Source organism: Schistocerca serialis, chromosome 8, assembly GCF_023864345.2.
Source record: "Schistocerca serialis cubense isolate TAMUIC-IGC-003099 chromosome 8, iqSchSeri2.2, whole genome shotgun sequence".
Taxonomy (NCBI): Eukaryota; Metazoa; Arthropoda; class Insecta; order Orthoptera; family Acrididae; genus Schistocerca; species Schistocerca serialis.
Window position 1 is genome coordinate 602,194,312 of NC_064645.1, and position 27,928 is coordinate 602,222,239.

Here is a 27,928-nt window from a genome sequence, read left to right on the forward strand (position 1 = left end):
AGAGTATCTTATCTCTCTTCACCAGAGGGTGGTTGATGATATTCACCGATCTGCCAGGCACGAATTCCTCCAGGATAGGCATGGGTACTTGGTGTACTCTGACTATTGTTCCAACATAAAGTTCAACATCTTCAGGTCTACACAGATCAATCACCCATGCTTATCATAGAAAATTTTCTCCAACACGTGCCTTACCGCTGCATATTTCTCCTTCACTGTAGTCGAGTGAATGAGGGAGGTTTATTGGTTGCGGTTGGGCAGCCATACACATTTTTGTGATGTCTTTCTGCTGTAAGTGAACAGTCTCCAAGCTTTCGGTTGGTAATCAGGTACTCCAAGCGTGTGCAGAAACTCACCAATATCTGTACAAAACACCAAGTCCTTTTCTTCTGAAGAAAAAAAATTGAGTAACTGTTTACGTCTGTTGCGATAAAAAGTGATTCGAACACTGTAAAACAGGAGTATTATTCTTTCAATGTTGATGTCAACAGTTCGGCATAGTATTTTGACAGATTTTGGGAAGCTGAGATCGCGAACTAGATTTTTGAGCTCCCGTTGAGAAGAAGGAATTAAAGCACCATCATTTATTTCTAAATATGCTTCTTCTCTTTCTTCAACAGTATAGTATTATCAAGAAGCTCACCAAAGACCAGTACTGGAATTCCTCATAATCAGATGCAGGACAACATGCCGATGCAAGGTCGGGATAAATGAGGCTGCTCCCGTTGTTTCTGTTGGTTACACTTCTATCAACAGCGCAGAAGCAGAAGTGTGGGCCATGGTTTGTCAGCTCACTCCAACCATGAGAATTCCAAATTTCGAAGAACTCTTCTTGCCCTTGGTCGACTAACGCAGGTACCCGGTGCATGTCTTGCCTATCATGTGTGACACGCAAGCTTTTCCATGGTCATCAGTTGGCATACTAAAATAAGCTAGGAAGCACACATTTTATCAGACATGTGGCCGCATCTCAGTTAGTGACCGTGGAGTATTCCCCACAGATGTTGCACAATATATCTGGTTTAATTTTGCAACATCTTCTTGTTGAATCCATTTAACTTGCTTGCAAATTTAAAAAAAAACTTTTAATGTGAAGTAATGCAAATTGTGAAATAATAAATTAGTATTTGCTCAGCTTTTTGGTATGTGTCATAACAAACGAAAATTTAGTAACTCAAAAAGTTGACCAGGTGTCGAAAACCGGAATCATTTTTTTAAAACCAGTGCATTATAATGATACAAAATCAGCAAAACGTCTTCGACTATTTTTTCACTATCTTCCATTGTTAACAATACTTTCACCCGTGCCAGTTCCCACCATTACTTGCGATGCACGTAGCAGATCACCAGGCACCGATACCTAATGCAACGACACTAAACACCAACAAAGATGTGTCGGTCGACGCCTCGAGAGTGGCATAAGCTTTACATTTGATTTCGTTTTTTTTTTAAATATGGTAGTGGGCCATCGCCATGAAGACGCCCATCGACGCTACATGGCATCATTCTTAACGCGAACTGTACTATACGCTTCATTAATCCTACTACCTTAGTAGGAAGGAAGAAGGCATGTTAGTATTGAGTGTTCCACCGAAGACGGGACTAGTAGACGCGGAAAAAAGTCCCAATTTGGAGAAAGGTGCGAAAAGAAACCGACTACGACTGACTCGATGTTTGCCTTGAGTGATTCAGGAAGAGTACAGAACATCCATACTTCGGATACTCGTCGAAGATGTGAATTCTTATCTTCCCGAGAGTAACTGCACTATCTTACGGAAACAGCACGCCATAATTCGGTTTACTGAAACTTATCATCAGTTTCGACTCCAGATAATGTGCCCATCAGTCTGGATCAACGAATAACGATACATGTTTGAATATCCCATTAAAGGAAAGTAAACGTGAACACATACATACATCAAAGAAGACTTGGATTACGTACATCGTAAGTTCGCAGCGCTGGAAACGATCAGTCACTCTGATAGAGAAAGAAAGAAAGAAGAATAGAGATTTTTCTTTGGTCGGTGACATAGTCAAATCGTATTTTTGGAAAGGTAACGTTTTAGTCATGCAGCTGTCTGAGAAGATGATAATTTATTCTATGATCTACTCCGGTCTAAGCTGCCATTTTCGTGATTATGAAGCGACTTAGTGGAAGACGAAACGGAACAATCGATGTGGCAAATGTTTGACAGGTCATGGCTCTTTGTTAAGTCTGTCCATAACCACTTGAAAACGACCGTTTAGGCTGAAATAAATAAAGGAATAAATTATCATACATCGTCTGTCGGAAAAACTCCGAGATTGTTTTTATTAATGGGTTAGCATCTACGGTGACAACATTAACTAAGAACTGTAAAAACAGATCTGCTCTCGGCAAGACGGTTGTGAGCAGGCAAGGTTCGGCAGTGGCGCGTCGAAGGCTTTATGGCAGAAATCCCAGTGGAACAACGAACTGAGCATCTCTAAGATAAGTGTTCATGACATTCTACAAATGTAGAATACCTGAAGAGTTAAAACCACAATCTTAACTTTTCCCTGTTTTTGTATTTATCTGCTCGCGAAGCTTTTTGAACACAGGAGATACTTTAGACAGCCGTCTGTAAAAAATGCTTGTGTTGCGTAAAGGCAAAAGGAATAGGGTGTGGTGCATCTGACGCCTCACACTATCGAGGAATGCGTCTCTCAAACAGGACTATCGTGATGCGGACAGCTTTATGTATTGCATGTATCATGCAGAATAAGACATGAGTGGACTTTGTTTCGTTATGTATAGCTGAAATAAAAATGTGTGGTTTAGATTATGGTTCAAATGGCTCTGAGCACTATGGGACTTAACATCTATGGTCATCAGTCCCCGAGAACTTAGAACTACTTAAACCTAACTAACCTAAGGACAGCACACAACACACAGCCATCACGAGGCAGAGAAAATCCCTGACCCCGCCGGGAACCGAACCCGGGAACCCGGGCGTGGGAAGCGAGAACGCTACCGCACGACCACGAGATGCGGGCTTTAGATTATGTCACGAGATGCTGATTTCCATTTCTTCGATACTTTCTACCGTCAATAGATGAAATGTTTGCTCGTTATCTTCCAGATACCCTTTCCAATAGAAGCTATTCTGTATAATTTCGAAACATCGTACACATATCTTTGTTGTCACCTGTAGCGGCTGCAAACCTTGAAGTTCGTTTGAACAAACCTCTACATTTTCTTCGGAGCTAAATAAAAGCTGTATTCTGTTTTTGTGAAAGTTAACGGTATTGTGGCAGTGGTAACACCAGTTTCCGTCGGATAACCAAAGTTATGCGCTGGTGTGCTTGGCTAGTACTTGTACGGGCTACCGTTCGGGTGTGTCGAGTGCTGATGGCAGTGGGCTGCACTCAGCCCTTGTGATGGCAAGACAGGAGCCAACTGACTGAAAGGGAGCTTCTCAGCTCAGGAAAACTGACGACCGGGAGGAAGGTGTACTGACCACGTGCCCCTCCAAATCCAAATACAATGATGCATATCGGCTAAAGAGCACACGATGGTCGGTTCGTACCGTTGGGCGTTCCAAGTTCTGTTCCGACTGAGTTGGAGAGTTTGGGTGTTGTGGACAAAAGTTTTATCATGTACCATTTTTTTTTTTTTTTTTTTTTTTTGGTCATCAGTCTACTGACTGTGCTAACCTCTTCATCTCAGAGTAGCACTTGCAACCTACGTCCTCAATTATTTGCTTGACGTATTCCAGTCTCTGTCTTCCTCTACAGTTTTTGCCCTCTACAGCTCCCTGTAGTACGATGGAAGTCAGTCCCTCACGTCTTAGCAGATTTACTATCATCCTGTCCCTTCTCCTTATCAGTGTTTTCCACATATTCCTTTCCTCTCCGATTCTGCCTAGAAACTCCTCATTCCTTACCTTATCAGTCCACCTAATTTTCATCATTCGTCTTCTATAGCACCACATCTCAAATGCTTCGATTCTCTTCTGTTCCTGTTTTCCCACAGTTCATGTTTCACTACCATACAATGCTGTACTCCAGACGTACATCCTCAGAAATTTCTTCCTCAAGTTAAGGCCGGTATTTGATATTAGTAGACTTCTCTTGGCCAGAAATGCCTTTTTTTGCCATAACGAGTCTGCTTTTGATGTCCTCCTTGCTCTGTCCGTAATTTGTTATTTTACTGCCTAGGTAGCAGAATTTCTTAACTTCATTGACTTCGTGACCATCAATCCTGATGTTAAGTTTCTCGCTGTTCACATTTCTACTACTTCTCATTACCTTCGTCTTTCTCCGATTTACTCTCAAACTATACTGTGTACTCATTAGACTGTTCATTCCGTTCAGCAGATCATTTTTATTTCTTAAAAAAAATCGCACTAACACGCTCCTAACAGTGATCAATTGTGGCCAGACATTCGCTGTTTTCTGAAACCACGTCTTTTTCAGTAAATGGAGAATAAAGTTTCAAGATATACATTACCACACTATGACAGAGTGTGCACTGTAGGACTGTTGGTATTTTTAAAAATATCAGGAATCTGATACATCGATATTTAAAACCATATCATTGTCTGCCCTCAATACATCGAAAAAACCGATGCACGTTCATACTTGGCGATAGCAACATTACTAACAATGGTAACTGCATGTAACTGGCACATTAAAAGGTGTCCGATGGATCCGTCATTCGGTTTCGTCATATACCGTATTTCCCTGCAACACTTCATGTCATCTTCCCTGTTCTTGCATTTCTGAAAACACTCGCGATCTAGCTGTTGTAGTTGAAACGTCCCCTTTGAACAATTTATACAAGACTGTACTTAAACTGACATACAATATTTTTAGCGCAACGCAATCTGACTTTCAGAAATCCCTACAAAAGAATGGCCCTGACTAATATTAACCTATGCATTTCACAAATCGCTTACCTCACAAAAATCTTGGTTACTCGAACTACTGCAATACAGCGAGCGCCACTACTGCCAGCTAAATAAAAGATTCAAACTACGGAAGGCACTAACTACTGATAGGCATAGTTAGCAAATGAAAGATTTTTATAGAGAACAAACAATGTATTTACCATAATAGTCATAATATATATAGCAGTTCATGACAAATTACAAAACTCCGCCATCTCTCTCCCCACATTCACCACTGCTGGCGGCTCACCTCCAACTGCGCAACGCTATGCGCTGTTCACATCCAGCTGCCGCTGCCCAACACTACAATGGCAGACAACAATGCAAACCAGTCACAGACTGCACACAGCACAGCCAGTGATTCTCACACAGAGCGCTATGTAACGTTGCCAATAAGAAAACATAAACAGCCTACTTACATAGCTCCCATGCTCCCCACAAAAAATTTTACAAATTGTTTTGGGCAGTGGCCAACAATGATTTGATAAAATTTTTCATAATTACAATAACAAAGATATCAAATGCACACACTTATTCATACAATGCTGGTCAAAAGCTAAAATTTTCTCACAGTCCATAAAGACAGTCCAGATTGTTCATCACAGTAAAATTCCAGTGTTTTTCTCAAAGTCTGAGCAGTAAAATAAAATGCACATGGACGTAGTGGATTTCCATGCAGTCTTGAAGAAGTAGTGTTGTCCTTCCAATGGAAAGACAGTGCTGACTCTTGACATGCAGACAAGTAATGGGCCACAACAGAGCAAACCCACAGCAGAGTCAATCGAAGTTTTGAAGAGTATTGGTAGGTCATCACAGAGCAGACCCACTGTAGTCCTGGTAGAGATTACGATATTGGTGGGCCACCAGAGGCGCAGACCCACTGCAGTCCTTGTAGAAATAATGGTACTGGTGAGTCAGCAAAGACGCAGACCCACTGTAGTCCTTGTAGAGACGGCCAGCAGCCATCTGTTGCAAATGTGCAGGTGCACAATCACCATCGAAGAGTCTTGCAGAGAATATAGCAAGTCCATAAACCACCACATGTCCACTCACAAAAAACTTGTTTGAAATGTCCTTAGAACCAGCAATGCTGTTATCCAGTCTCTTGCTGAATTATTAACACACGTGCAAACACTAACAGTCCCTTCTTCTCACATATTGTCCATATACCATGACCAGCAAAACGTGTGCAGTGAAATCGAACTTACAAGTTACTTAATTTGATGAACTGCTGTCAATTACAATTTTATAACATAAGAATACAATAACAAAGGTACAAAATACATCATTAAAGATCATAACAATACAGATAACATTTGTGGTACAGGCTCTACAAAAGAGTCGAAATAACATATCCATCAGAGCTACAGGAATTATGTCATAAGTAAATATATAAAGATCAGAATAACTTTTGAAACATCACCTTCACATATGAGCAACAAAACAGAACAGAATAAATAATGTCTAAACACCTTTATGAAGAAAATAACATAGTATTTGAAAAATTCTACAACATAAATCTTATTAGCTAAACACATAAAAACAGGAAAAACACAAATACACAAGGGAACACATACACATAGTGGGATAACACAAGGAAAAGACAGGGTTTGTTGTACTGCAGTATTTTGCAAACAAAACTTTCTTTACTTCTCGGAGATCTCCCTTCATTCGTCATTATTCCCAAAAAGTACTATCTATACCTGCTTTCTGTATTCTATTCATATTTCTTTCAAAATAATTATTTCTCAGTGCACAATACTCATTTTGGCCCAAATATTTTTCATAAAACTCTCAATGCATTTTTTCCCTATTGTCCATAGTCAGTTTCTTATGTAGTCTACCCCCTCTTAAGCTAACTTAAATCTACTGAGCTCAGATGCTAAACTAAGGGACGAGGCAATGCAGCAACACAAAACAATTAACACAAACATCAATGACAAAAATTCAAATTGGCAAAGCAATTGAAATATTACAACTAATATAAGGCACTGTGCAACAAACAAGAAAACTAAATCCGTAGTAAAACTGGCTTAACAGCGTAATACAAAGTCAAATTCTGTAACATTATGCCTGGCAAACAGCAGCAGCAAATAAAAAAAACATATATCTAAACATGACATAGCTCAAGCAGAAAAAATATTACACTAAAAATGGCCATGACTAATACCTATGTCACATCTTAACACTAGAGTGATGCATCACAATTTATTCTACAAGAGAAATTACCAAGTACTTGAAAAGAAAATTATGAATGCAGTTCCTGTGAAGGTAAATGTCGTTTTGTGCTCCCTCATTTTTGTGAACAAAATTATTATTTACTCGATCTGTAGACAGAAAATATTTATATTAGTACATCTATAAAATTTTATTTTAACCAATGCTGCAGTGCAGCTAGAAACTAGATATCAAATGAAATAATCAACTATGTACAAAGCAAAGCATAAGAACATCGTTCAATAGTCATGTGGCCTTTCATAAGTATTAAAAAAAATCTCTCATCTAGAAAGACAGTAGTCATAGTCAGGTGTGTAGACAAACTATTTCTTGTCATTTCATTAGACATTTCAGTAAATATCAGAAAGTACGATATGTTTCCAAGTAATTAGCGTGTCATATTTGCGATGCTTTCTCTAAAGGAATGACAATGGCGAGGATAATGGCCTCCCTTTTTTTTTCTCCACCTGTATCTCTGAAAGGCACACGCTAATGGCCCCTTTCTTTTTTTCAGGCGATTGTCGCCCAGCTGGGTGCCCACGACGCATTACGTGCAGGTGGTCACTTAACTTTCTTACCGAAATATTTACGACACCAGTTTCCGCTTGGGTGACAGTCTCATATAAAAATTTCACAGGTCGAAAATTTACGTAACAAATGTGTAGAAACAAAATCCTATGAATATATAGATAGCAGTGTGCAAAAAATTTACGCCTGCATTGTGATACATTCACGCATTTACACACATTTCATAATTCTAAAGTACAATTCTTGGTTTCCGACATCATTTTCCACAAATCAGCGTCCCTAACCACTACTCATTATTCCTTACCTTATTCGTCGACACTTCTTCAATATTTCATCATTACAGATACGTAGCATAATCAGATAACTCATATAGCATCAGCTTATTAATCATAAACATACCGCAACAGCATAATACACATAGTCATCGTAATAATAACGTCATAACACCTCAGTCAACTCTCATAATCGTCGTAGCTTCCTCCAATAATTTCAAAACCTAAAAAATTCACTGCTCATGTCAAAAGTGTCATCTGCCTCAAACGCACTTCAAAAATCATGATCCCATACCAAATACATCATTCAAAGCTCTCATTGTATCACAATGGTTCCGAAAAATATGAGCAGTTTATAAAGTACAGACAAAATACAATTTCATAAGTGTGAAGTTATCCAACTGTGTAATTGTGTAAACATCTGTCACTGATGTAGTAAAAAGAATGTTTGTTTCTCTGTCAAATAATCAGATAGCTGTGTAATTCTGTGTTAGAGAAATATGGTACCGATGTGTAAAGTTGTATAAGCAAATACCATATTAGCTAGGGCTCCTTGTGAATGCCAAACACATGGTACACAAAGTAGGCGTGTACCCCCTGAGAATTAATGTAATTATACCCGCAGGTGTTACAGATTACAACAATGGAATGAAATTATTACGGAAAACCTTTGTATCATTGTACTTCAAATATCTTTAAAAATAAATGATTTAAGTGCAAAATTAATCACTCAAATACGTGTCCTGTAGCGCTAAATGTGCGTCTTGCTGTAAGATAATCTCTGTGGAAGTGTCGTAGTTATTGTCCTCCGAAAGCTAAGTTCTGCAGAAGTCAATGTACTTACCTCATGATAAACAAAAGTGAAATGCTTTGCGTATAGATATCTTAGTTATTATGTTTATTGTTGTGATGAAGAAATTACTGTGCTGTAACGTATTGTTGTGCTACAGAAAAGGCTGTCTCATTGTAGCTATACCACAAAAGTTACTACTAAAACCTGTTTTACTTTCCAGAAGAATTCAGTAAAACTGTGCAGATATAAAACAGATACACCGCAAAAGCAACATTGTAAATTGTCACTCATTAGTAGCGTCGTGATAAAATCGTGTAGCTGTCACATAAACTAACCACTGTGTCATCTGGTATCTCACGGAAAGTACTTTAAATCCAGAATGTATATTCAAGTAAACCAAAATGTTGCATTAAAATCTCATTAGCAGTACTGGTAAATGTTCTAAGTATGTAAGCCTTATAGTCGTTACATAATCGTGCAACTAACAAGCAAGAATGCACACACACAATAACACTGTGTTGTCTGTTCACAATAACAATGCATTCGTAATTTCTGTTTAAATAAGTTCTCTTGGTTCTTGACTGGATATTTAACTTCAAACATTGTTGCATGTTAACAGTTTCTTAAGTCTGACAAAGCATACTAGAAATTTGAAGTGAAAAGTTTTATGGCAAAGACAAAGTTAAAAAGCAGATTATCTTTCAATAAACGGTTTTACATGTGAAATGTGGTGTAAACCTTTACTCTTCCTAGTACTCAGAGTTTCAACTTGAACGGAATTATCATGCGGTATACGTCGGTGAGGAGTGCTAAAATTTTTCTCAAGGTTAGCGTCTTAGTTATTTTTCTCGGAGCCAGCGGGCGCACGCGGCTGCCTGCTGTGCGAGTCATTGTCTGTGTCTTTGTTGGCGCGCGCCGTTATTGGGATTAGGAGACCTAACTTCTACAAATTCACTCTGACGAGAAGGCCCTGCCCTGTTTAAATCCCGCCAGTTCTGATGCAATTTAGGTCTGTCGTTACGATCATATCGTCTGTCGTCATGTCGGTAGATTCCATAGTTTCTTTCTTGTCGGTCACGAGGTGGAGAATTTCTCCCTGAATCGTAACTGCGCGCTGGACCGTTGCGTCTAAAGTTATTCTGTCTCCCTTGATAATAATTATTTTGGTTCCCATATTGTCTGTTTCTACGGTAATCTCTGACATATTCTTTACTACGGAAATGCGATCTTTCTCTGTAACTAGTATTACTCTGCAAGTGGTTGTCATATGGGTGGTGTCCGTTTTGGTCACGATTTGCGTTGTAAGAACAGACTTGTCGTGTCCAGTTATTGTTTCTGTCGTCACGGAATTGTGACGGATGTGACCTGTAGTGATTGTTTTCCTGTTTTCGCATCCCGTGACTGTCTGTGTCAATTTCTAATTCTTGTAAGAGTCCCTGAAGAGCTTCAATGTCGGCTTTGCAACGCCCTGCCAAAATAATATTTCTTAAATGTTCAGGCAATTTAATTAAGCAAATGCGGATAAGTTCTGAGGGGCTGTATGGGTTTGAAAGATACTGATTCTTATGCAACATGTCTTCAAAATATTGCATAAGACTGGAAAATTCAGATTGTTCGAAACGTTTCATCATCATGATGCTATGTTTTACTCGGTCTTGTGTAGCTTGAGACCAATATGCTGAGAGGAAGGCATGGTAAAATTCTCCTTCACTGTGACAATCGTGAATGACCGATCGCATTCTTACAGCTGGTTCATTCTCTAAATAGCCACACATAAATTCTAATCTGTGCTCTAACGACCAGTTGGGAGGAAAACAATGAGAGAATTGATGGAGCCATGCTTGTGGATGAATGTCGTTGCCAGAATTCTTAAATGTTTTGAATTTACGTGTAGTAATGAACAGCTTATAGTCAAAATCATCATGTCGGCGAGTCGCATATCGGTCATTGTTAGGTCGTGTCGGCCGTTCCATCTCAAAATTCGGTGCACATTGCCAATTTCTTTGATAACTTCCGAAATGCCCTGTGTTATTATTTTGTGGTTGTTCCGTGTTTCTAAGTCCCTCTTCCCGTGTTGGAGTGCGAGTGGCCTCTGAAATACGTAATTCTTGTATTACCTGTGTCAGCTGATCTTGTACTTCCCGGATTTCTCTTTGGTGTTGCGTATTAATTTGATTCTGATTTTGTTTGAATTTTCTAATTTGTTCATACTCTTCTGTGTCAGTGAAGGCTACAGGTCTTGTGTCATTCAGATCATCATCTACCTTTGTAGATAAGTTAGTGACCTGATCCGAAAGTTCGACTACTTTCTCCGATAGTGAACACATTTCCTCAGTGTGTTTTTCTGAACCAAGTTTCAGAGTATCCATTTGTGTTGAAATCGAATCTACTGTGTCCTTTAAGTTTTCCTGAGTTTTTGCAAGTTGCGTAACCGAATCGGTAGATGCAACTGAGTCAATTTTAGCTTGCAAGGTGTTGTGATTTTCATGAACAATAGTTTGCAGTTCTTTTATGGCTGCTGCGTGATTCTGTAATGCATTTTCATGCCGCGAAAAAATAGGTTGAAAATGCTCACAAATTTGTGTTTTTACGTCGTTACAGACTTTTTGACATTTCGATTCGATTTTATGTAACTCAGTAGTTAAATCTTCACGTGTTTGTTCAAGTGTGTTGTCTAACTTTTGAAGATTTTGTTCCATTGTGTCTAAGTTTTGAAGATTTTGTTCCATTGTGTCTAACTTTTCAAGCTTTTGTCCCATTTGTTGCATTAATTGTAATAACAATGCACTGGTGTCTGAAACATGTTCCTCAGTGCTTTTCGGCAGTGAATTTGCACCGACAACATTCACATTTTGCCAAGCGGAAAATGTGTCTTGGCTCATTTGAGAAAACGATGAGAACCCAAAACCTGAGTCTACAGTGTTTGCAATATTGTGTTCTGTCATTCCCGATTCCTGAGGCGAGCTGTTGCCGACCGATCGATCGATAATGCTTCCCTGTTCACTACCTGTTTCACTGTCTACACCATTATTTGACGCCCGCTCCATTTCCCTATGCACAGTTACCAAATTACTACTTTGAACGTCTGTTAATTCATTACACAGTGGTGCTGGTAAGCTACGCTCGTCGTCACTATTATTTCTCAGTTTACTTTGGAGCCTAGTGTTACGTTTTTCACACGCCATTATTGTCACAATATTTCACACGATAACACAGAAAAACACAATTTGAAGAGCAAAAATAAGAGAACACATTAACATAGCACTGAAAATAATATCTAGTTAATTGCAGCTGCGAAATACTTGGTGCAAATCTACATGCATGCCACAACTGTTTTACCGTACAACAATGAAAGACTGCAACTACAAAGGAAATTCTCTCTATAATTACGCGCTAGCAATAAACAATAGCTACACTAATTACACAAACTACAAGAAAAAATCAGAAGATTCCAGTGAGGTATCCTCGGCTAAGGGTCGACATATGAAATGTCCCCTTTTGAACAATTATACACGACTGTGCTTAACCTGACACACAATATTTTTAGCGCAACGCAATCTGACTTTCAGAAATCCCTACAAAAGAATGGCCCTGACTAATATTAACCAATGCATTTCACAAATCGCTTACCTCACAAAAATCTTGGTTACTCGAACTACTGCAATAGAGCGAGCGCCACTACTGCCAGCTAAATAAAAGATTCAAGCTACGGAAAGCACTAACTACTGATAGGCATAGTTAGCAAATGAAAGATTTTGATAGAGAACAAACAATGTATTTACCATAATAGTCATAATATATATAGTAGTTCATGACAAATTACAAAACTCCGCCATCTCTCTCCCCACATCCACCACTGCTGGCGGCTCACCTCCAACTGCGCAACGCTACGCGCTGTTCACATCCAGCTGCCGCTGCCCAACGCTACAATGGCAGACAACAATGCAAACCAGCCACAGACTGCACACATCACAGCCAGTGATTCCCACACAGAGCGCTATGTAACGTTGCCAATAAGAAAACATAAACAGCCTACTTACATAGTGTCAAAGTAGGGTGGCGAAACTAAACTTTTCTGTTTCTATTGATAGCGCCGAGCGCCGATTACATCAGCATTTTCCCTCACACATCTACGCCCCCCACAAAGACGAATCTTGTCATTTAGATTTTGTTCATTATTTTCAGCCAACTGTTTTCGAAGAATGCCGATGTCAAGAAATACAAAGTAGCACGCTAGCTGCGTTTATTTATTTATTTTTTTCTTTTTTACCGCAACTGGTGTGCTGTTTCATATGATATCTTGTTATTCAATTCACATCGCCACCCCCAAGTGCAAAAATTGGCTCTGAGCACTATGTGACTTAACTTCGGAGGTCATCAGTCGCCTAGAACCTAGAACTAATTAAACCTAACTAACCTAAGGACATCACACACATCCATGCCCGAGGCAGGATTCGAACCTGCGACCGTAGCGGCCGCTCGGTTCCAGACTGTAGCGCCCAGAACCACACGGCCACTCCGGCCGGCCCCCCAAGTGCAGTCGTACAACTTTGTGTCATCTATGCTTGCTTCACACAGTCAAAGAGGAAGACTCGACATGGTGAAAACTCAAAAAGTAGTAAGACTCCTTTACACAGAGAAAGTAAAATTATGCTCTACTACAGATTCAAAAGAACAATTTCAAATATGTGTCGTAAATTGCCAAAAAAAGATAAATAAATAAATAAATGAAGTGAATAAAAATCTTGGCGCTCGATATTGCCATTTCGAATACGTGTATCAGTGAAGAAGACGTCGGCGATACGTAACGATACCTTTTGAAAAATATCAATGTATCAATGTTCTATCAACCACCATAGTATGAGGGTGAGTCAAATGAAAACCTTAAATACTTTTTAAATATTATTTATTGTGCAGAAGTGGTACAAAGCTGTATCACCTATCAACATAATCTCCCCCACGCTCAGTGCAAGCCCTCCAGTGCTTACAAACTGCATAAATTCCTTTAGAAGAAAATTCGTTTGGTAGTCCGCGCAACCATTCACCCACCGTGTGGCGTACCTCTTCATCAGAACGGAACTTCTTTCCTCCCATTGTGTCTTTGAGTGGTCCAAACATATGGAAATCACCTGGTGATGAGGAATGGTGCCATTCTTTGCTCGCTGTCATCGTTTCCGGTTGGTGGAAGTGAACCCAGGTTTCGTCCCCAGTATCGATTCTTGCAAGGAAGCCATCACTTGCTCGTTCGAAGCGCCGAAGAAGTTCTTCACAAGCATCAACACGTCGATCTCTCATTTCAGGAGTCAGCTGCCGTGGCACCCATCTTGCAGACACTTTGTGAAACTGGAGCACATCATGCACAGTGTGGTGTGCTGACCCATGACTAATCTGTAAACATGCTGCAATATCATTCAGTGACACTCGGCGGTTTTCCTTCACTATGGCTTCAACTGCTGCAATATTCTGTGGAGTCACTGACCTGTACGAGGAACATCTTCCCCTGAAGTCACACCATTTGCGAACTTCCTACTCCATTCGTAGACTTGCTGCTGTGACTGAACCTTCATTCGTCAGTAGGTTTCACACCTGCACTACGCAAAAACCGAATAACAGAACGATGTTCTTCCCTGGTTTAAGTCGTAAGTTGGGCGGCCATCTTTGTACTGATACTGCGACGGCATGTGTGCATGTGCACCATACTGCCACCTACAGGTCATTCTACACGCTGTTTGTAGCACGCTTACCAACTTACAGGATAACGGCGCGAAATTTAAATTTGTTATTACAAATTTAAGGTTTTCATTCGACTCACCCTCGTACATGACATGAGATGTGTCGTTCTCCCTTTGCCTAGCAGTTGTGTTTTCTGAAAATGTTCAATGGATGACCGAAGCGTGTGCCTCTAGAAGAAATGATTCTACAGCCGAGTTTCCGATGCATATGCTGCAGGAGAGTCAATGGGCCGAGAAATTCCGAGCAAGCCACGACAGATCAAATGAATTCGCAATTGCGAATAATGACTACCACCAACCGTACAATGGAATAGCGACAGTGAAAATTTGCCGAGACTCGAACCCGGCTTTCCCACTTATCGTGAGCGGTCGCCCTACCATTTGGCTACCCGTGCATGACTCACTGAAACACCCAAACTTCCATATGTCGTCAACCATACGTCTACGATCTGTACTCGCACATCCATTATGTGAATTCCCCTAAAGAACACTCGCATACCCGGTATCGGCAGACAAATACGATATTGCAGAGTCGGTGTTATTTTGATGACAGCAGAATAACACCGGCACTGCAGTATCGTGAGCCACGACAGTGTTGAAAGGAAAACAGCTGAGGAGCGACGGCAGGTAAGCATCGCTCGGTTGTGGCAGTGTTCCGTCCGCCCTGACCTTGCACTCGCGCACGCGCTAGCTCGCGCTGGGATTTATTTTAACGCGCCGCCTTTTCCGCCCAAGCCGGCTCTATTTGCGGACATGGCCCCACCGTACATGGGATATTTCTGCTGCTGTAACACCCCGCGCAGCCGCCACCGTCAACAAGCTTCATACGTGTAGCGTTTGATAACTTGGAAGGGGTGTGACGTTGTCACAGTACACTGCCTGGCAAAAAGTGAAGCACGTAGAAGACACGGTCGGATGTCAATGTAACTTCGTAAAAGTACATATCACCGGCAGGTATGCAAATGTTAGAGTTGCGATTACCTGCGACAGATTGAATGGCCACCAGAGAGCACTTATGTTGATTATGTGTAGGGAAATATTATGAAAATGAAAGAAGACGTAGATAAAGATGAGAGAGGACGTATGATACTGTGTGAGCAACAAGGCCCCGAGAGTAGACACCACTATGTTAGAGCTACTGATAGCCTTGGGAGAGCAAGCCATGACAAAACTCTTCCATCTGATGAGCAAGGTATATGAGACAGGCAAAACACAATCAGTCCTCAAGAAGAATATAATAATTCCAATGCAGCAGGTGGTGACAGGTGTGAAAATTGACGAACTATCAGTTTAATAAGCCACGGCTGCAAAATACTAACACGAATTCTCTACAGAAGAATGGAAAAACTGGTAGAAGCAGACTTCGGGGAAGATCAGTTTGGATTCCGGAGAAATGTAGGAACACGTGAGGAAATACTGATCCTACAACTTCTCATACGAGGTAAGTTACGGAAAGGCAAACGTACGTTTATAGCATTTGTAAACTTAAAGAAAGCCTTTGAAAATGTTCACTGGAATATTCTCCTTCAAATCCTAGGGTAAAATACGGGGAGAGAAAGGCTAGTTACAATTTGTGCAGAAAACAGATGGCACTTACAAGAGTCGAGTGCCGCGAAAGGGAAGATGTGGTTGAGAAGAGAGTGAGGCAGGATTGTAGCCTATCACCGATGTTACTGAATCATATTACTTGGGTGAATAGAGTTCTGGATACACGTATAAACTAAATTTTACTTAAGCTGCGACATCGTCGGGAAACAACAGTGATCTGTATATGTAATAAGTTTCCTTTAACTTACGTCTATGGTCACAAACTTTTTGTTAACAGATTACCGGTTTCGGTCTTTAATGACCATAATCATATCTGTTTCATAAAAACAAAGTCCTAATATACTGCAACCACTACGGCTTTTCAAAACATGCTGCCAGTTTCATCACCACGTAGTCTCATCTTCAGACCCGAATGTAATATACCATCCACAACCGTTTTATGTACAATGAACATGCAGCGGGCCAAAATTAAGTGGATTCCGTACCATCCCTGGGATTATTATTGCCATTGAAGGTACAGGATACGGTTACATTTGGCCCGCTGCATACGATTCTGTTCATTGCAGATGAAAACGGTTGTGGATGGCATGATAAGTACGGGACCTGATGATGACACAATGTGGTGTCGGAACTGATAGCATGGTTTAAAAAGAACCAACGACACTAGACCCAAAGACAGCCACTGACTTTGTCATCATTATTCAAGAACTTCCCTCCCGTCGGAGATTCGAGTCCTCGCTCGTACATGGATATGTGTGTGTGTGTGTGTGTGTGTGTGTGTATTATCCTTAGTGTAGGTTACTTTAAGATAGATTAAGTAGTGCGTAAGCCTAGGGCCCGATGACTTCAGCAGTTTGGTGCCATAGTCCTTACCACCAATTTCCAATTATCTTCAAGAACTGCGTGCCATTTATGGACGAGCGTTGTCCTGTTGAAAAATGGCCTACTTTGCTGTCGCTTGAGTGTTAATGATTTAGGACCCAATATATCGTGATATCCATGGCGTAACGCTGTTCCGTCATTCCCCAGTCAATACCAACCGTGACCTGACTCATACACAACAGCTCGCCACAACATCACGCCAGGAATAACATCTGTGAGAATGTCGAAAGCAATGTAAGAATTGGAGATCCCAACAGGTCACCAACTCACTCACCGAAAATGGTCATTTGGGGCAATGCGGAACCGTGACTCATTGCCCATCACAATCCGATGCAATTAATGGGAAGATCAAGCTTCCCTAGTCCGGCTGATACAGGTCTGCAACCAATATCTGCGGGATGACACAGTGTTGCAGGGCATGAATTACTTGTCCTCGGATAGGAGGCACGGATGTGGAGGGGCTATAGCGAGCTTAACTCACAACACTGTCAGATATAGTCGACTTTCCCCTTGACGATGGGCATGCCTGCCCTGACGACAATTAGCTAGTTGAATGGTTCAAATGGCTCTGAGCACTATGGGACTTAACAGATGGTACAAATATCTCTAAGCACCATGGGACTTAACAGATGGTACAGATGGCTCTAAGCACTATGGGACAACAGATGGTACAGATGGCTCTAAGCACTATGAGACTTAACAGATGGTACAGATGACTCTAAGCACTATGGGACTTAATAGATGGTACAGATGGCTCTAAGCACTATGGGACTTAACAGATGGTACAGATGGCTCTATGCACTACGGGACTTAACAGATGGTACAGATGGCTCTAAGCACTATGGGACTTAACATCTGAGGTCATCAGTCCCCTAGACTTAGAACTACTTAAACCTAACTAACCTAAGGACATCACACACATCCATGCACGAGGCGGGGTCTGTAGCAGCTGCGCATTTCCTGACCGAAGCGCCTAGAACCGCTCGGCCACAGCGGCCATAGATCATTTGAACGATTATTTTATCAAATGATGTGGAACGAGTCAGCTTACGGGATATGTACACACGATTACTGTTAACGTTAATGGTCAAACGATCGTTTTATTCTTTCTCATGCAACTATACTCAGAACAATCTTTTTGCTCTTTTGCTTTTTCTAAGCAGAAATTCGTCAGTTGGATAGAAGAAGTTGTCTAGTAGAAATCATTTTAAATTGGTTTAAAACTTGCTTCGCTGCCTTTTAGACAGCGGTTCTAGGCGCTTCAGTCATGGATGTGTGTGATGTGCTTAGGTTAGATAGGTTTAAGAAGTTCTAAGTTCTAGGGGACTGATTACCTCAGATGTTAAGTCCCATAGTGCTCAGAGCCATTTGAACCTTTCAGATACGTTTGTTACCGGGTAAATGATCAAAAATTTTAATTGCTGCATACTGAAACCCTCTCTGAGACACTTACGGCTTTAACAGAGGGTAATAAAGATAATTTTTCCCTCTAATGTTGTAGGTATGTGCTCTATTGTTAGTCGCAAGTTGTGATGGGTTATTTATTACCAACTTCATTAGCGAAAATATGTATGGTGACTACGCAATTAATATGCATCGCTCTTTGAAGACGTACGTACATGACGTCCATGGGTGAACATCACATGGTAGTCTTATTGCTCGCCGCGCGGGATTAGCCGAACGGTCTTAGACGCTGCAGTCGTGGACTGTGTGGCTGATCCCGCCGGAGGTTCGAGTCCTCCCCCGGGCATGGGTGTGTGTGTTTGGCCTTAGGATAATTTAGGTTAAGTAGTGTGTAAGCTTAGGGACTGATGACCTTAGCAGTTAAGTCCCACAAAATTTCACACACATAAACACCTCTTATTGCTCGTTTTGTGCAATCAACGCTCTTTCTAAGTGATGAGTTACCCCTGATAATTATTTCATACGACATTAGCGAAGGGAAATATGGAGAATATATCAGGAGGCTGATATGTTTGTCTATAATGTTATCAGTTATACGAAGAGTGGAAGTAGCTGAACTTAATCGTTTGAGAAGCTCAGTAACATGCTGCTTCCAGTTCAAGTTTTCGTCAGTACATAGACCCAAAATTTGGAGTGCTGCACCGTGCTTACTGACCGCTGCTCATATTCTACATCAGTTGTTGGTATGACGGTATTTGTTGTACACATCTGAATATAGTGCGTTTTTCCAAAATTTTCCGAGAACCACTTAATAAATCCTTGAATATATCATTTACCAGCATTTCTGTTGCTTTCTCTCTAACGAGTTTTATTCTAACACTAGTTACGACTGCAAAAAGTACCAATTTTGCTAGTTGAATGTTAAATGGAAGGTCATTCTCAAATATAAAGATTAGGAGTGGATCCAGAACTGCACTCTGTGGCACTCACTTTGTCATTTTACCCAGTCTCTACAATTTTCTACCTTTCTGCCATTGTCTGTATTATGCAGTACAGCCTTTTGCACTCTGTATGTCGAGTATAGTTCGAACCAGCTGTGTGTAAACCAACAAAATCCATGAAACTTGTGTTTTGCTAAAAGAGTATCATGATCTAAACAATCGAACGCCTTGGAGAGTTCACAAAAATGTCAACTGGTGGTATATTATCGTTTAAGGCTTGTACTAATTGATGAGGGAATGTATAAATAATTCTCAGTCGAGCAATCTTTCTGGAACCCACACTGTGACGTTCTACGTAAATTGTTTCCACTTAAGTGTGCGACTACTCTTGAATACAATACTTTTTCGGATATTTTGAAAAAAGATGTCAGTAAGAAAATTGCACGATAATTGTTTGAAGTCTGTCTTGTCACCTTTCTTATAAACTGATTTAATAACTGCATATTTTAACCTCCACTGAAAAATTCCATGTGTCAGTGATGCAATGCATATATCACTTGAGTCATTACTTATTAAGCTGGAACAACTTTTCAGAATTCTATTTGAAATTCCATCAACCCTACAAGAGTATTTGTTTTTTAAACCTTTATAACTAAGCAGATTCAGAAGGATGTAGATTGCAGTAGGTACTGGGAGATGAAGAAGCTTGCACAGGATAGAGTCTTATTACATACGAGGTGCGGCTAGAAAAAAACAGGACTGATGCTGGAAAAAACATTTATTTACAATTATTTACAATTTCATGTTATCTCCTTCAATGTACTCTCCTCCTCGGTCTCTACACCGCTCCATACGAATTTTCAACTGTTCATAGCAATGCTGCAGATCATTTTCGGTAAGTCCATACATTACTTCCGTCGCTTTTTCTTTTACTGCTTCAACAGTCTCAAATCTAGTTCCTTTCAAAGCTGACTTGACTTTAGGGAAAAGAAAAAAGTCACAGGGGGCCAAATCAGGTGAGTAGGGTGGATGATCTAAGATGGGAATGTTGTGTTTTGCCAAAAACGTCTTCACTGACAACGCACTGTGAGCTGGGGCATTGTCTTGGTAAAGGATCCATGACTTTTTTCTCCACAAATCGGTCCGTTTTCTCCGTACTCGCTCACGTAGGGTAGCCAGGACGCTAATGTAGTAATGCTGATTCACTGTTTGTCCCTCTGGTACCCAATCAATGTGCACAATCCCTTTGATGTCAAAAAAAAACAATCATCATTGCCTTGAATTTCGATTTTGACATTCGTGGAGAACCAGTTTTCCAATGCATCGATTGGCGTTTAGTTTCGGGATCGTAAGTAAAAAACCACGATTCATCGCAAGTAATAACATTTTGTAAGAAGGTGGGATCACTTTCAATGTTTTCCAGGATGTCAGAACAAATCATTCTTCGGCGTTCCTTCTGTTCAATTGTGAGACACTTTGGAACCATTTTTGAACACACTCTGTTCATGTTGAAACTTTCATGAAGAATCTGCCTAACACTTTCCTTGTCAACTCCTGTTAACTCAGACACTGCTCTGATTGTTAAACGGCGATCTTGTCGAACAAGTTTACCGATTTTTTCAATGTTTGCATCAGTTTTTGCTGACAATGGTCTGCCAGTGCGAGTGTCATCACTGGTGTCTTCGCGGCCATCTTTAAATCGTTTAAACCACTCAAACACTTGTGTTCGCGATAAACAATGATCGCCGTACACTTGTTGTAACATTACAAACGTTTCACTTGCATATTTTCCTAGTTTGAAACAAAATTTGATGTTAACACGCTGTTCTTTCTGTACACTCAACATTTCCCGACGCACAGACAAAACGTCAACTACTTAAAACAGACGCCACGGGCAGACTGAGTGCAGGAGGCAGATGAAACTCGAGCAGTAGGCGGATCGAGAGTCAATTCACAGGCCACGCGACTCTCAGCCTTATTGCATTCGTTTTATTGTTTCACCAGTACTAGTCCGGTCTTTTTCTAGCCACACCTCGTATACAGATCACTGTTGTTTCGCGACGATGTCGCAGCTTAAGTAAAATTTAGTTTATACGTGTATCCAGAGTTCTATTCACCCAAGTCATACCACTTGCAATAGGATTCCTGGAATATACAAGTGTCACAGCAAAAGGAAGAGCCAGAGAAAACCAATGCTTGACAAATAGTTAATGGTTGAGCAATAGTAAAAGGCGGTCGTTGAAATGTTGCACAGTATTAAAATATGAATTGAATTATCTAAAAATTTAAAGATTAATTTCAAAATATTTGATTCTGACAGTGTTATTCAACAAATGTCAAGACAAATGATTAAATTTTGTTTTGTATTCCATTATTTTGTAATTTGGTAAGACACGATTCTGCTGCTGTTGAATCGTTGTGGTACATTTCTCCCTTTTACTCGAGGCATAGCACCGTGTTCTGAACCACAACCAACATTCACATGTGATTCCTGAATGAGAATCCACTATGTAATCTTCACTTTAGAGTGTAAGTGGCGATACCTCTAAATACTATGCGCGATTTCTCTGAAATGGTTTTCGCTTGCGTGGTGAAACATGTAGAACACTTCGTGCCAATTTAACGTTAGCTGCGCGCTGTCTTCGTGGTTTTATGGCTAGCTTTGTATTGTTATGTCTCCCGCAGAATCTTTTTTATTTGTAGTATGTTGTCAGTCACAGGTCTCCGTTACGGACGCATTAATAGGATAGTTTAATAAGATAGTTTTGTGATTCATTAGTTAACAAATGGTTCAAATGGCTCTGAGCACTATGGGACTTAACATCTGAGGTCATCAGTCCCCTAGAAATTACAACTACTTAAACCTAACTAACCGAAGGACATCACACGCATCCATGCCCGAGGCAGGATTCGAACCTGCGACCATAGTGGTCGCGCCGTTCCAGACTGAAGCGCCTAGAACCTCTCGGCCACATCGGCCGGCTCTTTAGTTAACACACAGAGGTTACATATTTACCTACATTCCGAGAGCGAATAGCTTACAAATTGCTGAGATATTATTTAACCTTAGTACGGAGCAGTAGCAATAGCAAACACCAACTTTTCTCTAGTCTTATCCCAAAACTCCCCACTGTCGAAAAAATAAAGTCCCTCGTTGTGGGGGCTATGGTAAATACAGTGAAATGCTATTGGGTTTGCGCATTGGTCAAGGGCAGGGACTCTTTTAGTTTGATACATCACTTAACGAATGTTTATTTTCCCGAGAAGTGTGGGAACAGTGCCATCACGTAACATAACACGAGCCATGTTATCGCAGGAGACCAAAGTCCCCAAAATAAACTTACAAGTTAATGGCGCACTAGTGTCTGTATGTTGGCTCGGAGAGCGCATGCGTCACGAGCGAGCCAGTCTCGTATGTGTTTGCGTGTTGTGTGTGTGTGTGTGTGTGTGTGTGTGTGTGTGTTTGTGTTTTTCGCAGTCCAGCAAACTGCTGGAGCGGAACCACCAGAGCTGGTCCGTTTCTTTAAGACGTAGTTCTACTGTGGTGCTACCTCACCGTGACCACAAAGCGAGCAGTTTTTATTACGCTTCACATACCGACAGGTTTCGGAAACTAGAGGCTAATACTGACTGAGCTGTCAGTTTATACGAATTCTTTTCTTTTTTTTTTTTTTTTTGAAGAAACGTCACTTGTATACTTCAGTTTAACTAGTAACGAACGCGGCTTAAAACCTCATATATCACTGCTTTCGCAAATGTAGTTTGATGGGAAGGCGAGTAAACAGTCTCGACTTCACTAGTTTACTGTGAGAGAGCATTCTTTGCAAGCAATTGCAAAATCCGTAAATAAACAACACGCTGGCATACTACGTGATCTACAGTGTATGCAGTCACAAGTTTCTTCTCTCTATATCTATCAGAAACTATTTACACTTCGTAGTGCTTAGTGCAGCCAAACCTCGGCCATTCTGCAGTGGCGCCACTGAGGCAAAATCGCTAAAAAAAAAAAGACTCTCTCCCCTTTTCCGCCGCTGCAGGTCGAACTGCCAACTTCTTCGTGCTGATTCTATCCTGTCTCACCATTCGGCTCTGCTACTTCGCACTCACAGCCGCCAGCAACAGACTAACACCGACTGCCCATGCCCATGCCCACTTTTAATAATTGATTGTCTCTCTAGAACGTCCGCAGCTCGTGGTCTTGCGGTAGCGTTCTCGCTTCTCGCGCACCGGGTCCCAGGTTCGGTTCCCGGCGAGGTCAGAGACTTTTCCTGCCTCGAGATGACTGGTCGCTGTTGTGTCGTCTTCATCATCATCATTCATCCCCATTACGGTCGGAGGAAGGCAATGGCAAAACATGTCCACTACGACGTTGCCTAGTACAGCGGTGCGGATCTTCCGCATCGTCCCCTGCGCTCCTGGGAATATGGGACCTTATCATCATCTCTAGAATCCATAAAACCGAGCGCCCATTAGACACTCGGGTCCCACGCTACTTCCCACTGCCGTACTAAGTTCACTACATCTACAAATACATACATAGCCCCGAAGCTAGACTACGGTGCGTGCCGGAGGGTACTTTACACCACTACTACACGTTTCCTTTAATGTTCTAATCGCAAACAGAGCGAGGAAAAGACGAATGTCTATGTGCCTGTGTACGAGCCCTAATTTTTCTTATCTTCATGGCCCTTGCGCAAAACTGACGTTGCCGGAAATAGAATCATTCTACAGCGTGCCTCAAATGCCGGTTCTCCAAACTTTCTCTACAGTGTTCCAAGGAAAGAACGTCGTCCTCGCTCCAGCGATTCCTGTTTGACCTTACGAAACATCTCCGTGATGTTCATGTTGATCGAACGTACCGGTAGAAAGTCTAGCAGCCCGCCTCTGAACTGATTCGACACCTTCATTTAATCCGACGTTGTGAGGATCCCAGACTTTCGACCAGTACTCAAGAATGGATCAAACTAGTACTCTCTACGTTATATATGTGGAACGCAGGATCCACTGGACAGGAGGAGCAATTAAAATGCTAAATGGATTTCGGGAAAGTGTACTATCGTACGGTGCAGAAGTACGGTCCTGGGGGACCGGTAGAGAAGCAAAGTAGAGGCAGCAGCAACGGATGGAATAAGGAGAGCAGCCAAGATAGCCAGAAATAGCGGAGAAGAAATGAGGAAATCAAGGAGATAATGGATATGGAACAACTACTCGTGCTAGGAATTGAGATTAGAACTCTTCAATGGTATGGGCATGTATGACGAGTGGAACAAGGATAGCCATAAGCAATGCTAGAATCGTAGGAGGAAGCGTGGACACCGAGATTAATGTGGGGAGCGGGAGTTATTATAGTGGAGAGGAAAAGAGATCTGAAAGATCGTGAAAGCTGGCGAACGGGAATACAGGGTATCTGCTGAAGAGTGGAGAAGCCCTTTTAAAATAAAGATAAGTAGATTTCAAATCCTCATTGCCCGCCAAAATAAAACACTGCTAGTATCCGTGACATGCTGTCTTTTAGCGCTGTTTTGTTTTGAATGACAACGAATGTTGGGAAAAAGGATCCCGAGCTCTTCCGCTCTAATGTTTTAATCATGTGTTCACCTGAAGATGTGGTTTTAAGCGCCACGAAACCGGTAGCTCATGTCAACTGTTTTATTTGGTGAACGTATGTACAGGGTTATTACAAATGATTGAAGCGATATCACAGCTCTACAATAACTTTATTATTTGCGATATTTTCACAATGCTTTGCACACACATACAAAAACTCAAAAAGTTTTTTTAGGCATTCGCAAATGTTCGATATGTGCCCCTTTAGTGATTTGGCAGACATCAAGCTGATAATCAAGTTCCTCCCACAGTCGGCGCAGCATGTCCCCATAAATGAGTTCGAAAGCATCATTGATGCGAGCTCGCAGTTCTGGCACATTCTGTCTGTTCACTTCACCATTAAGAAAAAATGTTGCTTCATCACTGAAAACAAGTTTCGCACTGAACGCATCCTCTTCCATGAGCTGTTGCAACCGCGCCGAAAATTCAAAGCGTTTGACTTTGTCATCGGGTGTCAGGGCTTGTAGCAATTGTAAACGGTAAGGCTTCTGCTTTAGCCTTTTCCGTAAGATTTTCCAAACCGTCGGCTGTGATACGTTTAGCTCCCTGCTTGCTTTATTCGTCGACTTCCGCGGGCTACGCGTCAAACTTGCCCGCACGCGTTCAACAGTTTCTTCGCTCACTGCAGGCCGACCCGTTGGTTCCTCCTTACAGAGGCATCCAGAAGCTTTAAACTGCGCATACCATCGCCGAGTGGAGTTAGCAGTTGGTGGATCTTTGTTGAACATCGTCCTGAAGTGTCGTTGCACTGTTATGACTGACTGATGTGAGTGCATTTCAAGCACGACATACGCTTTCTCGGCTCCCGTCGCCGTTTTGTCTCACTGCGCTCTCGAGCGCTCTGGCGGCGGAAACCTGAAGTGCGGCTTCAGCCGAACAAAACTTTATGAGTTTTTCGACGTATCTGTAGTGTGTCGTGACCATATGTCAGTGAATGGAGCTACAGTGAATTTATGAAATCGCTTCAATCATTTGTAATAGCCCTGTAGTTTATTTATCAGATATGTCTGTCTGTTGGTCTGTAGCACTCCCCTGTTGCCCAAAATCAATACGGTTGTATCTAGTTATAGAAATCTCTGCTTGACTCAGACACCATCACGAGCAAAGTAGCAGGAAACTGGCATGTGAGGTTAATGTTCAGGCGAACAGGAAATTAGCAGCCAGCAGTTCATTTACTTCTTTTCGAATAACGCCACATCCATTATAGTTCAACAGCTACTTCGTGTCAGAGACTTGATAACAGAATTACTCACAGATGCATCAAATTCTCCTTCCACTCGAAAACCAGATGTAAGTAAATGTTTGTATGGGAAGTTTTAAAGAACAGAGGATAGCTTAAAAATGTGTGCTGAACGGGCTCTCGAACCTGGGAGAATAGCCATTCACGGGCAAGTGCTCTGCCGACGGCGCTACCCAAGCACGTTCTCTGCTCATAGCTTTAGCCAGGTCCTCATCTCCTACCTTCCAAACTTCACAAGACTTCTCATGCGTAATTTGCGGGACTAACTTCATGGAAGAAAAGATATTCCCAAGACATGGCATCCCAGATTCGACTCTTGGTCGAGCACACAATTTTAATCTGCCAGAGTATTTCATGGCAGCTCGCACTCCGCTGCAGAGTCAAACGTTCATACTGGAATCAATGCCTCAAGCCAAGCGTGTCTCCGCAGTATCCTTTCTTCCAGTCGTACTAGTCCCGCAGTTTACGCAGGAGAACTTCCGTGAAGTAAGGAGGGTGGGAGAGGAGGCACTGGCGGACGAAAAACTTTGAGGACGATTCTTGACTCTTGCTTGGATAGCTCAGTCGGTGGAGCAGTTGCCAAAGGCAAAGGTACTACGTTCGAGTACCGGTCGGGCACACGGTTTTAATCTGCCAGGAAGTTCCAGACCAGCTAAAACTGCGCTGGAGAAATTAATTCTGGAATAACGAGGTAGCTACCTACTGATACACGCGATTAGTTTTTAGGGCTGGTATATCGATTACTAATATGTGCATGAGAAAAGTTTACTTAATGTTAATCTTGAGTTTACTTACTGTTAATCTTGAATCAATGGAAAAAATAAACACAGGTTGTCGTTACTTAGCGTACAAACCAAGATTCGCCTTTCCATATTGAGACGCCCGCTAAACCCGCAGAGCAGAACAGGTGGTTAGGATTGTGGAAGGGGTAAGCTATAGGGAGAGACGGGTCATATACAATGTGTACAACAACCAAGAGGGAATAATAAGAGTGGACGATCAAGAACGAAGTGCTCGTATTAAGATGGCTGTAAGACAAGCCTGTAGCCTTTCGCCCTTACTCTTCAATCTGTACATCGAGGAAGCAATGATGGAAATAAAGTTTCAGGAGTGGAATTAAAATACAAGGTGAAAGGATATCAATGATACGATTCGCTGATGACATTGCTATCCTGAGTGAAAGTGAAGAAGAATTAAATGATCTGCTGAACGGAATGAACAGTCTGATGAGTACACAGTATTGTTTGAGAGTAAATCGGAGAAAGACGAAGGTAATGAGGAGTAGTAGAAATGAGAACAGCGAGAAACTTAACATCAGGATTTATGGTCACGAAGTCAATTAAGTTAAGGAATTCTGCTACCTAGGCAGTAAAATAACCAATGACGGACGGAGCAAGGAGGACATCAAAAGCAGACTCGCTATGGCAAAAAAAGGCATTTCTGGCCAAGAGAAGTCTACTAATATCAAATACCGGCCTTAATTTGAGGAAGAAATTTCTGAGGATGTACGTCTGGAGTACAGCATTGTATGGTAGTGAAATATGGACTGTGGGAAAACCGGAACAGAAGAGAATCGAAGCATTTGAGATGTGGTGCTGTAGGCGAATGTTGAAAATTAGGTGGGCTGATAAGGTAAGGAATGAGGAGGTTCTAGGCAGAATCGGAGAGGAAAGGAATACGTGGAAAACACTGATAAGGAGAAGGGACAGGATGATAGGACATCTGCTAAGACATGAGGGAATGACTTCCATGATACTAGAGGGAGCTGTAGAGGGCAAAAACTGTAGAGGAAGACAGAGATTGGAATACGTCAAGCAAATAATTGAGGACGTAGGTTGCAAGTGCTACTCTGAG